We start from the raw sequence: 17,740 nt of genomic DNA on the forward strand, positions 1-17,740 counted from the left end.
CCCTTGATTAAATAAATTGTGCTGGATTAGAGGTCACCTATAAATATAGCACCATGACAAAAACTGAAAACCAGTTTTTCTGTGTTCTCTAAAATTACATCTGTCATAAACATTGGTAATGTGTGTTGTTGTTTTGCTTATTTTTACAGACAGGCAGGGAGAAGAATGTTCTTTAATTCTATGCACTTTGTAGAAAGCGTGGTTTGCCTTTTCTGTTTGTTTGTTTTTATTTCATTTAGCTAGCATTTTATCTATAACTTAATCTGGTCAGGACCTTCATTGTAGTGGGTGGAGTTTGATAGACTTCTGTTTTGGTTCCAGGTGTGAGGCACTATACTCAATCCAAGTGTAAGTTTATAAAATATATATAAGAACCTCTCTTAAGATTTAAGAAATATTGAAAGATAAAAACTGATTTTGAAAATCAAAATCCAAAAGTAAAGTCATTGGTGAATTTTAAGTTACCCTTCCAAAAGGAAGAAAAAACTAGCAACAGTGGTTTGTTGGATGGGTCTTTGTATCACCTTGAACATAAAGAATGACAGGAATGGATTAGCTAAATAAAACCTGTTCAGTTTTTCACATTTTGCAGCAGGTTATATTTCTTCATTAGACAATTTCATAAACCTAATCTGGGAAAACAGTAACTCACTGACCTTTCATCTTGTAATACTGACTGCAAAATGATTCTTGAGATTCATAGGTATCAAAACTTTGCCAGAATCATTCCTTGAAGTCATTAGAGTGGTGAACAGAGGCAGTGACCTCAAAAAGGAAAATCTGAGAAAACGGTGATTATTACAGAAGAAAAACGAGCTCATATTTCACTTGATTGAGTTTATGTGGCTTATGGAAATCACAATAGTTCATGGTCTTCGTTCTAATGCCTCCTCCCTCCTCTATGTCTGTTTCAGGCTCCTCACATCCTTTTCAACATTCATATCCATTAATGCCCTGGTTCTTGCAAGGGCCATCGGAAAATGCAATTTAAGTTTCCAGCTTTCATTCAACTCCTTATGCGCTGACATTTTCCCAATCGTTGGGGGATGGATATGTTTGTAACTCGTACGTTCAGAGCTCTTTCCAGTTACAATAATAGATAGAATGAGGCTATTCCAATTAAAATAGGCAAACGCACCAAGTCCTTGGAAATTTTGTGATTCAAACTCCCATTTTACAGAAAACAGTAAGAATGAAGAATACTGTTATTGGTAAAATTCCAGTACTAAAATCATAATAGCAAGACTCTCTCGACTTAACTTAATTACAAAATTAATATTTCATGGCATAAGTTAAAATATTTTAATTTGAAATTTAAAAATTAGAATACATGAAGCTGGTCTTCTGAGGGAAAATGAAACACACTTAATGCTAATGAAGAAGACACAGGTTACATGAACTTATATGGAGTAATTATACCAATAATAATAATATTTAACAATAACAATTAAAGTCATACTAGAACATAGATTGTATGTTAGCTAATGTTTGGTACATTTTTAGACTTATGGTAATTGCTTCTATTAATCATGAAAATTGTCATATTACAAAAGTATACCTACTAACCCCATTTAACTGATGAAAAAAGCTTCCAATGGTATTAAATATTAAGTGTATGATAAGTGGTGCAGCTACAATTTTAATTCAGACAGACTGGTGCCATGCTCCTTGCTTTTGCCATTAAAAGTCAGTAGGAGAATACACAGATTAAGGTCATTACATTTTCTAACAAAGAGAATCTCAATGTTTCTGATTTGCAGCTTTCTCTTCATGTAGACTCCTTATTAAAAATCCCCTCTACAGTCTTTGCAAGGGAATCCTTTCTGAAGCGACTAAGCACGCAGCTTTTCAGTATTTGAGGGTGTGAGAACTCCTATTAACAATTTTTAGTGATGGCACTTTGGAGTATAGTTTGCACTCATATACATCCATTTTCCGTTACTTCTCTGGTACGGGCCATTAGTCTCAGCATTGTACCTTCGTTTCGTTCCACAGAGTGTCCTGCATCTGCAAGGTGAAAAGTAGCTGCTGCAAATCGAACTGCAGCGCAGATCATCCACAGAGGGTCTGCTGCTGCAGAAGCACAGTTCATGGTACACTCTTGAGACTCCATCAGAAAAAAAAAAAAAAAAAAACTGAGGCTAAACAAAAAGGAATTGGAACCAAGCAGATAATTCACTCTGATAGTTTCTTAAAACAAGCGATGCAGTGTTCAATACAATAATAATGTTTAATGGAGGCAAAGGAGTCTCATCTTACGCAGTTTAAAAGTACCTAGTGTTTATCAGTCATCACAGCCAGAATAAGATAGTAAACTATGTAATAACGCATCTCACACCCACCCTCTGCAGCCTATGGTTACCATCAATTCCCCAACCCTGTCCTCTCTCCTCCTAATATTTATCTTATGATATGAGGAGAGCTATTTATCTTATGATATAAGGAGAGCTGACATTTATTAGGCAGCTAAAGGATGCTTGAGCTTGAGAATAAATTAGTGACTGAAATTAATAGTTAAGTAGTTTTTATTTTTTTAGTATGCATGCAATTGACAGTCAAGTTGAAAGACCAGTTGGGTATGGAGACACATGCCTATAATCTCAGCCAAAAAGGAGATGAGACAGAAGGACCATAAGTTTCTGTCCAGCACAAGATACTTAGAGATATTTTTTGGGGGGTGGGAGGTATGGACCACTAAAAACAACTGCATTAGATAAAGAACTAATTGACTTCTGCTTGATTTCATGCTAATTTTACAAATAGAACATAAAATGGTAAACTTCAAAGAACACTACTGATATTTCTATTTTAGACCATATAACTATTAACATTTCACATTCCTTTAAAGAGCCTATATGGCTGGCTATGACAGAAAAGTGGTGGCTCATCATCCTTCCCCAAAGGCATGAAATACTGCTCAAGAACGCAAGAAAAACTAAGAAGTCAGTACACAGATTCGAAGAAAGCATTCAAATTTGGAAGAGAAAATAAAAAAACCTAAAAGATGTACAATACACGAGGCCCTAAAAATCAAAAAGCAATTAAATTGATATCATAATATTATGCCATTGACAGTATTAAAGTAGAAAATATTAATAAATGATTGCCATGGGATAGTGGTTCATATGTAAAGTTTTAATTAATTTACTTAATGTGGGAGGCTTTTTTCATTCATACCTTTATCTTCCTTGGCCTACTAGAAACAGGCTGGATCTAACCTTTCACTTTAAAGTTAGATGAAGTCCTGTCTAAATTTTAACTCTTTATAGTTTCCATTCATAAAACTTGACACTTTCTGTGGGCTGGATTTTAGATTCTAACCACATATAATCAGATAACTCTAAGGAAAAATTAAACATAATTTTAAAATCATAATGTATATATATATTACAATATCTATACATACATATTCACCTAAGTGATGAATTATACAAACACATATGTACACGTACATATGTGTGCTTCCTAGCATTCTTGAGCACCTTTTCATGTCTTTAGTGTATATATTTATATGTATGTGCTCTCAATACTATGCATACGTGTGTGTAGATATACATGTGTATGTTATATCTGTTCCAGAATATTTGTGTCTAGTCTCAAGTTAGTTAAGGTTTATAAATGATTAAATATCATGTAGTACTATTTATTTCTAGTTAAAAATCAAAACTGTTTTATAAAGATGTAGGCTAAAAGAGAAAAGTTTCTTGTGGGTGTGGAATTTATTTATTTATTTGTCTGACAATACACCAAAAAAATTAGATTAGAAAAGGTGGAAATCATGTCCTTAGTGTAAGACTTTTGTAGAAACTCCACACATACAAGAGGTAAAAGGAACAGAAAACATAAGCATGTAGATATGTTCCTATAAACTCAGCATTCAGTAGGACAGAAGAGTTCATAGGAGCTGCACAAGTCACTGCCAAAATTATGTACATAGTGAATTCCAGGAAATTGACAGCTCCATATTGAGACCTGCCCCACATCAAACTTTCAACACAACCACCACAGAAAGAAAAAAAGAAAAATAGAGGAACAGGGAGAAGAGTTTGAACTTGAGTCAATGAGCATTTTTTCCCTTAAAATAATGAACCAAAAATTATTGAAGCAAAGAAATAAAAATCCTTCCCTACAAAACAATGTACTTTGGATAGAGCACATATAAACTCATGATGATTGGGCGGAATCCACAAAATCTGTGCAAGTTCAAACTATGCAAAAATCACAGCAGCTAATTGGTCACTAAATTCCACCACCAGCTGAAGACCTATTTGTTTTTGATGGTTGCTTGGAAAGAAAAAGTCAGTTTTCTTTAAGGGTGCACTGCCTGGCAGTTCCACCATTCTCTAGCATAGGGCTCCCAAACTCTGAATATTTGGGTATCATCAACTGGAAACTCTGGGGAGACAGACAGACAGAGAGATAGAGAGAGAGAGAGAGAGAGAGAGAGAGAGAGAGAGAGAGAGAGAGAGAGAGAGATTGGATGAGGAGTGAGGAGGGGTGTAGGGGGTAAATGTGGGGAAAGTTTAGTTCATGGTGAATATATTTCCTTTGAGTCATCTTGGAAAAGTGTCACTCTCGCTCATTATCAAAGAAACCTCACTTTACAGCAAATATGGACCATCACAGAAAACCACAGCTGGATACAATACAGAGATCAACAGAACCTGGACACCTGGCCCCAAAGGATACACCTACTTACATTACAGCCTCTGCATCTACATAGGGCTCAGAGAACACAGACAAGAAGGATCGCGAAAATAGAAAGCCAGAATACCAGGTCGTTAATTGGGAAGCTGAAGGGACTTCATAAATAAGACCAGAACAATGACGCCATCAATGAGCATGCTAGCTTGGAAGGAGGGGATTTTAAAGGGCCCCAGCCATAGACAGAGAACTAGAGGTAAATAATGACTGTGGAGAGAAGAACAAGGTGAGCCCCATTATTGCTTGTCCAATGCAGGCTATGAGCTCTGAAACCATATAGAGACAAGTAACAGGAATGGACTCAGCAGGTTCTATCTGCATATATATGCACATGTACTCCAAACAGACACATAAACATATGTATATGCAAGAACCATAATCAAGGGAAAAGATGGAAAAGATGCTAGCAAGTTGAAAGTAGGAGACATAGGAGAGGTTCCAGGCAGAAGAACTGAGAACTAGAGGGAGAAAGTGATTTAATTATATTTCTATGTTTTCAAAATAGTGAACAAAATTCTAGAAGAGTTAGTAAAAATAAGTAAATAAATATTTTTCAAAAAAAAAGGTATCTTTCCTATTGTCGCAATTTGTGGAGAGGGGAAAGGGACTTTCGGGAAAGACAGATTTCCATCAGTCTCCAGGTCCAAGCTGAAAGGAGAACTGACTCCTGCAAGTTGTCCCCTGACCTCCACATATGTGCATGGCATGCATGGTACATACACAATCATATGCACACATGAGTGCACAAGAACACAGTAACGAAATAAAAACATCACTCTGGTGGAAATAGGAACATCACTTTCAACTACATACTGAGCTGTAGGTCAGCACTGGCTCCTGTCTAAAACTAAATAGTAATGCTTTCATTAAGTTTTTATGAGAAAGTCTCCTTTACATTTAGGATACTAAATGCTGAAAAGAATCAGATCTGCATGGTGGTGGTGTCCTCTATAATACTTGGCAGGGTTCAAAACTACAGAACAAGAATAATCTCCAACTTACACTTTAGAAATAAGTAAAAAATAGAGGCAAAGGTGTTATACTTGACTACATTAATGGTTAAACTATGGGTCCTATTTTTTCAATTGATTAAACTATTCTAAATATACCTTGGAAATTTTTACCTTACATCATTGCTAAGCAAAGAAATGCCATTGTTTAAAACTGCTACATTCATGTTTTTAATTTAATTAAGAATTACTTTAAATTCGTTTAGTTAAATATAGTAAAATTGCAATGTTTTTATTTGTTAAAGAAAATACACTAGTAAAATAATTAATAAATATAACTGGTAGATTAATATAGAAATACAAAAATATATGGAAATACAAAATCCTGAAAATTTAGCAGAATTCAAATTTTTTAAATTTTCTAAAGTGTGGGGCTGTTAAAGATTATCTTTAGAAGGCAATTATCTTAAATTTGGAAGGTGAGTTAGAATTTTAGAAATATTTATAACTTTTAAAAATCCCATAACCCATACTGTTAAAACTGAAAGTTTATTTCCCTTGATTTTATTGGAAATGGAACAACAAGAAAAAATGTTTGATTTTTTTTAATGTTTCCATTTTATCTGTATTATATAAGTATGGGTGTCTGGCATTAAGCTGGAACCTTCTGAACATAGTAGAAGTCTGAATCTCCTGGAACTCCTCGAATTGGAGTTATTGATAGTTGGGAGGCACCATACTATATGGGAGCTGGCAATGGAGCCTGCATCCATCTGCTAGAGAAGAGCATGCAGTGCTCCTAACCATTGACCCATCATCTTTCCTGCTTAGGCTATAGTTGCGTGTGGTAATTCATACCTGTAACCCCAGCAACCGGAAGATGAGCAACATGAGACTGTTGCAAGAAACCAGAAGTTAATTAAGAGATTAATTAAACGTAGTAATGATTTTACAGAGCTTTTGTTAGGATTACACACAAAAATATGCTAAGAACATTGGATGTCCTAAGTAGATACTTTGACTGCCTTTGATCTATTCTGACAGCTCAATCAAATTTCTGTATTTATACCTACTGGGTTAACACTTTAGAGAATTACCAAAATAGCTCAAGTTAAAATATTTACTTGTTCATTAGTTCAGTTTGTCACACATTCTGTTTAACCTGGTTGTTGCTCTACTTTCTCACCAACCTTTCCACTCGGAGCCGAGGAGCAATGGGGATTCTTTTTATTTTATTTTATTAAAAATTTCTGCCTCCTCCCCGCCTCCCTTTTCCCTCCCCCTCCCCCCACTCCCCTCGCCTCACTTCCCTCCCCCTCCCTCTCCAGTCCGAAGAGCAGTCAGGGTTCCCTGCTCCGTGGGCAGTCCAAGGTCCTCCCCCACTCCATCCAGGTCTAGGAAGGTGAGCATCCAAACAGGCTAGGATCCCACAAAGCCAGTACATGCAGTAGGATCAAAACCCAGTGCCATTGTCCTTGGCAATGGGGATTCTTTACCTAACAATACGGGGATGGAGATTCCTCCCTACCCATCAGCTTCCTTTCTTAGGTTAGCAACTGGTATGTTTGTTTCTCACAGCAGGAAAGAATCAACACACTTAATGGAGTTCTGCTTTCTGGAAGCATGCAATTTGTGTTTGATTTATTTTTAAAATCAGAGCTCTGTCAAGCCACTTCAATATTCTCTTCTTTCACTAAATCAACACAGCCTCCTAATCAATAACTGATGGACTGAGAATCATAATTCATGACTATGCACTCTCCATTCTGATTATTTCCGGGAGGCATTCTTTTAATGAAAGCTGAATTCTCAGGAAACTGTGCTGCGCTGGTGTCGGTTTCCAGTCCTTAGAAGCCTCAGAGTCAAGCGGATTGCTTTCAGTTTGTAGGACATGCTCTGGGCAACAGAAGTGTCATGCGTGTTACAGAGCACATGATGAGGCCGAGAATCCAATATATGGTTCAGTAGATGTGGAAATACTGGCCATAAAGCTCACAAGAGCTGTAGAAACACGAGTGGGGATCAAATCACAAGCAATTGGACATTTGTGATGATCAGGAATGAGAGAAGAAAGAGAAAGGAAGGGAAATCAAAGAGGTGCCCAGGAAGAGAGGGAAGAAAAGAGAGGGAGGGAGCAGATGTTCTGTTGAATTTATGAGGATCAGCAATGCTCTGAAGTGTTTAGACATGTCATCTAGTGCTGGATTCCCTGATGAGAGACAATGTTGTATTACATCTCCCAGCCTACTGCTGCATTCTGTCCTGAAGCCTGAAATGTCATTTAACATTAGTGTGCAGGGCTGCAGCATATAGAAAATAAATAAAGAAAAATGAACATTGAAATCACATGACTTAGTAAAGTGCTTTATAGTGTTACTACTGACAAACTCCTTAAGAATATGAATCTTTTAGCTGCTTGAGGTTGCTACAGGAAGGCATTTCAGCCTCCCACAAGCCGGCTTTATTTCTCAGGAATGTTGCCTCTGAAATGGTGCAGGCTGTGATTTGATTTCACTCACTCATATTCAATGTTCATTTTTCTCTTTTTAACAGTCTACTTCCAGAATAGTTAAAGCTTAACAAAAATGTCCTTAGTAATAGAGAGTCTAGTACATCACACATCCAGCAACAAAGAAAGGGAACAAAACTATAAAGGAATCGGTGAGAATAATTTTCCTTTTAAAAAAATTCCACAAAAAAACCATCTTTCTCTGAGAAGCTGAACGGATAATAAACACCTGAGCAAAAGCTGCATTAGAAAGCTATGGTTAAGACCTGCCAGATTATTTTAAGAGATTGACGTTAATGTCTCAGTATATACCTCCACAGAAACCTATCACTTTAAAGTGATAGCCCTGCTTTTCCAGCTCTCTGGGTAGGTGAGGGTTAGTTGAACTGAATGTTGCCAAGCAAGGCTTGGCAAAAGGAGTATGGCCTTCTGCTTTAGGCAGCCACCCAGGGAGGCAAGACAAGAACTGATCTGGAATGGCTCAGGGCTTAGAGCAAAATGTCAAGTAAGGAGTAAATCTATCACCGAGTCCGAAATGACTACCAAGGTGACCCGTGCTGGCATTGCCATCATGGAAACAGGAATTGCTTGTTGACTAGAAAAGAAAAAGCTGAACTTATTAATTTGAAAGCAGTAGAACATGAGAAGTAAGTTCTGTGAGCATGAACCCACTGTTTTAAAGACACACACACACTATATGTTAGTTCTACAGATTCCAGATTTTTGTCAAGATGAACCCACTCACTTGACTGTCATTTATATACATCAATACAGAGCTTCTCGTGCCAACTTTTTTCTTTTGCAATTTTGTATTTAATAGTTTTCTTTTTATTCAGATTTTCACAATAGTTACTCTAGATGGTACTTGAATCAGTGTTTGGTCAGCTTCATCACCCATGAGAGCAGATAAGAGGCACTCACTCTTGGGACTGTCTTTTCTTTTTCTTTTTAACTTCTGTCCACTTCATTACAATCAAACACATAGCAAGTAGTCTCTTATTTGAGAAACTGTATTCTTCACAATATTTCAGATTAGTCAAAAGCAGTTATTAAAAAATAGGATTGAACTTGAAAAATTAAGCAACTGAGTTAAATTACCTATAACAGACATGAATGATATTTTCTCTATCTGCACTTGAGACTATTTAGGAGCCACATGTAGTGTGACATCAGCAGGATGTGACTTACAGAGTAGAAATAAGAAGACATGATGGCTGATGCTCTTGAAGCCTAAGGCCCAGACTAGGGTAGCTGAGTTTACATCCTGGGTGTGCACTAATGTCTTTCTGTGCCTTAGAAAGACTCCGAAGAACACTTCACCAATACGTGTTTCACAGCTGCTGAATCAGCATCATGTGTCCAAAGCTGTGCCTGTGCTGCCGCCTAGTGGTAAGATGTGATATAAAAAAATGACATGCTCCGAGAGAATGTGCTGTTATATCTGTGACTGCAAAGTAGGTTAAGAGGCACAGGAAACAGCGTTGCGCCAAGAGATCTGCCAGATCTATACACTTTACCTTCGCTATTTGTTTATAGGGGAAGCCAAGTAAAAGTCAAGAACGTCACCTTGTAGTCTATGAGGATTCACGTCTTTCACAATTAACCTTTCCAGTTGCACATATTACAATTCTAACAAGGACCTATAGATATACAGATAGGTATATACACCTTTTTCATATTCCATGAAGTTTCTTAATAGCGTACCAGAACTGTATCTCTTTCTAGACAGAAAAAAAAATCTTTTTTTCCAACAATGATATCCAACTATAGGGCTAATAATAATAATAATAATAATAATAATGATAAAAAAATTGGGAGTGAATCACTACCTTCCAGGTCTGCATATGCTGTACTTCTTAATAAACACTGGTTTTTGTAAAGATCAGAAAGCCTCACTTGGAGCATTAATCAGGCACCTGGCGATTTAACCATTAATTTCACCTATGTACAGGTAGATAGGTTCACAGGGGTGTCATTTGGTTTTCCCAGGTCGTAGACCCTCCACCCCCAATCAAAATGCATATCTCTCCATTCTCTGGAGGCAGAGAGAGCATATGCGTTCACCACTGAAGTCAAATGGTTAACAGAGACTATTTGAAATCAAGGAAGTGTCTTCTTTAAAGCAAGAAGACAGTGAGTCAGACTTTAAAAACATAGGCAAAACCCAAAAATGTTAAGAGCAAAAGGAAGCAATCCTCTACCTTGTTACCCTTGGGATGCTTCTGCAATTGATGTGCCCCTTGACCACAAACACAGGCTGCTTACATTTGTTCACTTTCCATCCGTTCACCATTCTCTGCCCAAATCAGCCAGCATTTCCTCTAGCCCTGCACACTGAATACATATGTGCCCCATTTACCACCCCAGGGGTGCAGATTACCCATGCAACTTATCATTTACCCATGTCTCTAGGACACCGTCTCTTCCTTTTCCTTCCTCACTGTAGCTAAAAATGAACATGCAGCTCTGTCAATGACATAATGTTTTCATGAAAGTTCCACTAATTAAAAATCCTCACCATACCAGACCTAAAAAATGAGCACACTCTTGCCAAGCGTTATCCACCACAGTGAAGCTCTTGTAACTACGTTTTTAGGGAAAGGCACAGAAGGGGGATGGTGTGAAGGGAGAAAGTCTCCTAACATATGCATTGAAGTATAACAGTTGTCAGCAGCGCAGGGACAGATTATTTTTTTAAAATAGATCTTTCAAGAGAGAAAAAAAAATGAGATAAAAAAATAATGCATCTCCAAAGAGCTGAGAAGAAATGCATGCACAGCTTTGGGTAATAGAAGCTTTTACTGGAATGAAGGACCACAATTGTAGGAAATAGATCTGCTTTTTGAAAGCAAGAGATGATAGGTCAGTTTTAAAATGATGTTTGTCTGTACCTGTAGACTCTCTCCTTTTAATGGTAAAGAGAGAGTTGGTTTTTATTGTGGCGGCATGGAAATACTTACAGACTGCTGCTTTGGCCCATGCTTACAGTGCTATAATACTTACTTGTTGGGGACGTTCATTTAGACTTGCAACATGCTGCATTAACTTAACACCACATAAAATATGGATTTTATTGCAGCAAAGACAACAAATGCTGCAACTGCTGACTGCGTGTATTTAATCTCCCCCTTTTTATTGTACCCCCTCATATTTCTGACTCATAGAAAATGTGAACCTAGGAATTGTACCCATCCTGTTTCTGATGAATGTCAATCTGTCTTTATGTAGATGCTTAGTGACCACTCACAGCTTCAAGGCATCTGTCCTCTGCCTGTCATTTCTCTTTCTACTGAAGGTACAATGAACTATGACTGTGAATAAGTGCAGAGGGAATCCGTTCATATGGAATGCAAAGTAATGTTATCTGATGCTAGAGTTCACAGCAAACAGTGTTACATGCTAAACTGATCTTTTAAACAGAGGTAAACAGAAATGAGCATGACTAATTACACTCCGTAAATATTTTTCAGCAGTTGCTCAGAATGAATGAATTCGAAAACTCTAATATCAAGACCCACACTGTTGAACATAATATATTATTCATCCGGCTTCGCATTACCTACATTCAAAGCAGTTGTTCCAGGAAACTCAAAAAAAAAAAAGAGTTGCATGCTCATTTGTTTATTAAAAGGCATTCTTTTTGGAATAATTACACATATACCTTAAGAAAAGAAAGAAAAAAAATATAGATTTCCCCCCAGGAGGGGAAGAAAACGCAAGACCTTAAAGGAGTTAAAAGACAAGAGGTGAATTCTTCCTACCTGGTTTCATCAGCTTCTGGAAACGGAAGTTGGTTCCAGCCAAAATAACCCTGAAGAGCTTGTCACCCTGTCCCCTTTTTGTTTGTTTTCTGCTGTTATTTTCTACCGTTGATTCTACTTCGGTCTAACTCAAGCTTTCTCTCAGCGTCACTTTTAACTCTGGACGGCAGGGAACCGAAGAAAACGGGGCGAACTCTCTCTCTCTGATTGGCTTTCATTCAGTGATTCTGATTAAGGAAGGTGGGGAGGGGAAAAAGGGGGTGGGGGTGGGAAAGCCCTTCCTCACTCGGAGAGAAAGGTTCTGCTGATGGAGCTGCAGCACTCGCCATGGGAAGGTTAGAGACTGGAAGTGCCGGCTCCTGCCAGCACACAGCGATTTGCAAGTGAATGCGAGGGAGGGCGCCTCTGAGAGGAGGGCTGCGCTTGAAAGGCGTCCCCTCCCCCGCAGGGCAGAAAGACTCTCTGTTTTCATCCTAAGGTAATCAGGCCCATCTGAAACGCCTGCGTCCCTAACACAATCCCAGAAACGCGGATTCTGCAATTGCTCCTTGCAATAAAATTAAAAAAATAAAAAAAAAAGAACCAGAAAGAAAGAAAGGAAAAAGAAAAAAAAAATACTTCTTTGCTTTTCTCTGGCATGAATATGCCTGCACCACCGTACTCCAGACCGTCCAAACACAAGTATTAGCGGAGCGCCAAGCAAATGACACACAGATCAGGTATATTAACAACCAAGAATGTGGGGTGGGGGGGCGCGGTTTTAGATATTTCTTTTGAGGGCAAGTGAACTTTCTTGATTCTCCAAATACCTTTATCCGTTGTTTATTGCCATAAGGAGAACACACCTTAACCATCATTTGGGAATGTCTCTGCGCAGTTTTGTCTATTTAATCATACAAGCTTTGCATATCAAGATATCATTAACAATTTACATATGTGATTAATGTCATTAAAATATTTAAATTGTAGAGTTGTCTTAGACTCTCTCTCTCTCTCTCTCTCTCTCTCTCTGCCTTTGTAAACTTTTTTTTCTCATAAATATGTTATATCCTGAACAGTCTGATACCAATACATCTGGATAATTCCCAGACCAGCCCTTTAACTGCCCATATTACTATTTATCTAACTCTGCATTAAATTTTGATCAAACAGAACCACCTAACCAAAGATGTCAGTATAGCTCCACAGAATTGTTAGCACCTTAACATTTCCAAGACTACATGGAGGGAGATTCCTTTTGAAAATGTCACCTATAAATAAATTTTACATTTGTAAACTATAAAAACATAAAGCCAGAGAAGAGATTATGAAGATTGTCTCAGGCAACTGTGATGGAAAAGCGAAGCCACACTAGTCTGCTGTTAAAGACCTTTGCAGTCACTAAGTGTACAAGTAGCAACAAGAAGTCTATAGAACTCACATTTTCTTTCCAGGCTGCTGCTATTTTAAGATGCCATAAGATGTCAAGAACTCAGGGAGAACAGGTTTGATAATTTTTCAACCAGGAGACTCTTGACACACGCAAAACAACAAAAGAAGGAAGGTGCTGATGAGGGAAGACAAGAGACATTCTTAAATTTCAAGGAAGTATTAGTGGATCGCAGGTTTCTAATTCACTAATTGTTTCCCTTTAGCTCACAGGGGAAAAAAGACAAAAAATAAATAAACATTTTCACTCAATAAATGGTATGTATAGTGGAAAAGAACTATTTTTTCTTAAATATTACAGATGAGGGCACCGCAATGGGGATAAATGTAATAATGACTATGGCAAAGTTCTGCAATGGGGTTCTGACAAGAGGATCTATAGTATTTGCCCACAATTTCCAAAGTCCCTTGCCTTTATCGTCTATCAAAAATAAGTATTACATATATCCTAGGGACATATGTATTTATGTCGCTCAGCTTCCTATGTACCATTGACACATTAAATTGACTTTCAAGAGAAATTTCAAAGTCACATGTTCTACAGGTGAATCATCCATTATTAAGTGGATTTCATGGCTGTTATCTATTCATGCAAGTTTAAAGGTACTCTTATTGGTTTTGTGTATTTATTTTTCTTTAATATCAAAATAAATAGCTGCATCCTGGGAGGAAGACTTAGACAAATTTTGAATGTGTCGAATTAAGAACGCAAGGACTTAGACCTAAAAGTCAAATCTCATTTGAATACTTATAACCCATGCTGCCATGACACATGACCAAGTAAATTTCCTGGCAAAACCTTTGCCTCCTCTTACATGAAGATGTAAGATTGCTTTGCATCATGTAAGAATCAGAAACTTAGCTCTGTCTTGTCAGCGTATTGAAGGAGTTGAGCTCAATTATAGAAAAGATAACTCCACATTTATCTTCCAAATGCAAAGGAAAGGGTGACAGGTCCATGGAAAATGAAGCCCAGGTGTTCATGTCTATGACATCACTGATGGGAAGGAGACACTGAGACATAGGATATTACTAGGAAGGCTTGGAGAAATAATTACTCTAAAAGAAAAACAAAACAAAACAACATTCAACCACTGGGCTCATGACAATGCTAAAGAGTTCAGTGACAGACTACGAATGGACGCAAGAGTTACAGTACTTGTAACTGTATCTCAGGAGAGTATATATTATATAATTTTAGAACACAAATAATTGTACCATATTTCAAATTTAGAATATTTTCCTAATGATATGGTTTTGAGGCCTGATACGATATTTAGTAAATAACAACCAGAATCCTAATGAACTTGTAAGATCAAATAAGAGATAGAAGAGGAAAAGAGGGATGGAGAGAGAAAGGGAGCAAGGCAGGTTGTGTATAAGAAGTCACCGTATTTTATTAATACCTTCTAGGAAAAGTCCTAAGTCCTTTATTCTTTGTGTTTGAAATCATAATCTAAACTGCTGAGTAATCAAAATTTAAAAATGATGTATCTACTGGCTAAAATATAAAACCTTTGATAATACAATCTGTTTTTATTAGACAATTCCATTCTCCAGTTTCTTATTTTACGCTACAAATTATGTCACCAGGAAGTCTGTAAGCTACTCTGGAAGCGGAATACAGTCAGTTCCAGATATGTGAAATAAGTGAAAATAAATGACTCGAGCCAGCTTTCTCCAAAGGGAATGGATGAGTTCCTGAAGACCTCAGGAACATATTTGTGTATATGAAAAGTCAGGAGCCAATAAAACTTGATGGAATTTAATATGTGTACTTCTAAATACAGATTTAAATCAAATATAAACTGCACAGAAAGTATCTTATCATGAGTATAAAGCATTAAAAAGATCAAAAGCATTCTTTTTGTTAGAAGACTAGATATATTTTAACAGTAATTATAGTAATAATAATGTGCTAAGGCTGATGCCTTATTACAAATTTGACAGACTCAATTATATGAAAACCAATTAAATAAAACAAACTTCCAATCTAAATGTCTAAAAAGTTCCCGAATTGCTATAAACAGTAATCCTATTCTTTAAGGTGCACTTACCTAACTCTGAATGAATAAATAAAAAAGTAATACATGACATCAAGTTGCTTCTGCAGTCTGCCTCAGTTTATTGAACTTCTTTGGGAGATGATGCCCATCTCTACATCCAGTTTCTCCTGGTGGTTGTGGTGGAAGCATCATGAATATCCACACTATTTATTCTCAAAAATTATTTCATACAAAATAATATGTCTGAGATGGTTTGAAACCTCTGCCCCCTTTTTTTCCTATTCCTTTCTACTTGAACTTTCAGGATAGTAGAGTTTAAGAAAATTTTAACTTGCATTTGTGTTATAGGTAATGTTCAGAGCAGGAGTGAAGAGGGCTTTTTTACAGGTTCTCATAGGCCCTGCTTATCTTTAAATAGAAACTGGTGTAAAGGAAAAGCAAGACATTTACATAAGAAATGAGCAAGGAATTTACGTTACTGTGAGACACTCAGTAGACAAACTTAATTTTGTGTTCCCCATTCCTGAGGCAATGACACAAGTCTTTGGGCCCCAGCTGACAAGCTAGAGCTGAATGTATTTCTTGTGTTTGTGTTGATCTTCTCTCTCTATTCATGGGATCCACTCTGTGCTATTCAAAAAGATGTTATGATATTAATAAAAGCATGAAGTTGCCAGAAAAAAAAATGTCTGTCATGTACCGGTGAACTGATCCTGATACCTTCACTTTTATCCATTGCTTTGCTCTAAGAAATTGGGATCATGAAGAGGGAATATAAAGCGAAGCTGAAAATAAAATGTTAAGAAGTCAGTGATGTCAACCCCTAACACTTGCACAAAAAGCAACGCTGAATGGACTCTAAGTTGGGAGTAGCCAGACAAAAAAAAGTTGGAGGAGTCAAAGAAGAGTAATAATATAAATAATATTCTTGTATAAAATTCTGGAAAAAAAAACAAGTGATTTGAAAGATCTGTGTTATAAAATGTGTAATTATTTTGTAGGAAACACCATATTTAATTAAAAACATGAGATTATGAATTTATTTCCCCCTGTTTCCATTGAGTATCAAGGTGGTAAACCACCATGTGCCATATGGAACAGGTAGAAGGGGACTCCTCGATTTCTTAACTTTCTTAGAAAAAAATCTGAATCACATACACAGATTTGTTGTGAGTCTTTCTCTGTCTAATCAGTCAGCTCCCAAATCAAGACATGGAGCCCTAATATTTATGAAAGCTTGACCAATAACTTAAGTTTGATTTTAACTACCTCTTACAACTTAAATCAACCCATATCTTTTAATCTTTGTTGTTTTATGTGGTTTGGTTACCTTCACTTTGTAAAGGCCAGCTGCTTGTTCTGCTTCCTTGATGCCACCTCCCTGCTTCTTCCCAGCATCCCATGTGACTCCAAACCCTGCCTTCCAATTGGCCGTTTAGCTTTTTATTAAGACAATCCACGTGACGCATCTTTACAGTGTAGTCAACATCTTGCAAGACAGCTGGATATTTTTGCTACTGTTTTGAAGGTGAAAATGTTGGTTGCATATAGAGATTTACAAGTGAGTTGAACACCATTTTCACAGTAAAATGTGAAAGAAGGAGTCTGAATAATTTTTCTGTTATTTGAAAATTAAATTCTCCATCACACAGACTGCTTTTATCCTTAACTGTCAAAGGTAACTGATCTGTCTAAAACTATCAAACAGTGATAGATTTTCTGTTTTCTAGTTGTAGGGAAATAAGTCAAAGAGAATTTTTTGGATAAAATTAACAGAAGAGAACACATTTTAAATCTCGTTTCCATTTTCATTTACAAAAAGTAAGCATAATCTTTAACTTTGTATTTTCTCTTTTTATAATTTTAATGTAGAGACTGTCTGAGCATTGAAAGCTACAGTTTAATCAATATTGCCATTCTGGAAACAAACTCTAAGAATTCTTAGAAGCTCTTTTAAAAAACACATCATTTTAAAGTAAGATTAACTATTTAATATAAAACTTAAGACAAATCATAGCTATTATTTTCATTTCTTCTTCCCTAAAGTATCTTTTCTTCCATCCTCCCCTTTCTCTTTACTTGTTGCTTATCAATAATTGTCAATTACAAGATATTCTTTCCCAAGTCCAAGCTAGCAAATAAGTATGGCAGTTCATTTATTCTGTCTGAATTCTTGAGGCTTCCAAGACAGACACAGAGCACAGAATACAAGACCATAACATTCATGTCAGTTTTCTCTGTTTCTTCATCTCCCAGGAGGATAATACCTGAAAACAGTTAGGCAGTTATTAGGTATACTCAAAGTTTGCCCCTTAGCTAAGGACCCCAGTTTAGGAAAACTACTATTTTATTCAAATTGTCTGTATAGAAAATAGCCAAAAT

At 36.7% G+C, this 17,740-nt stretch overlaps 1 protein-coding gene across 2 annotated transcripts in view; it reads right to left on the reverse strand.

Annotated features, from left to right (window-relative positions):
• The window catches only part of Cdh10 (cadherin 10), a 181,862-nt gene extending 169,526 nt beyond the window's left edge, over positions 1–12,336 (reverse strand). For both annotated transcript variants that reach the window (XM_075975841.1, XM_075975842.1), the window contains exon 1: positions 11,925–12,336. The gene's annotated coding sequence lies outside the window, so the exon portion shown is untranslated. The remainder of the gene's footprint in view (positions 1–11,924) is intronic.
• Positions 12,337–17,740: the final 5,404 nt, after the last annotated feature.

This window comes from Microtus pennsylvanicus, chromosome 6, assembly GCF_037038515.1.
Source record: "Microtus pennsylvanicus isolate mMicPen1 chromosome 6, mMicPen1.hap1, whole genome shotgun sequence".
NCBI classification, from domain to species: domain Eukaryota; kingdom Metazoa; phylum Chordata; class Mammalia; order Rodentia; family Cricetidae; genus Microtus; species Microtus pennsylvanicus.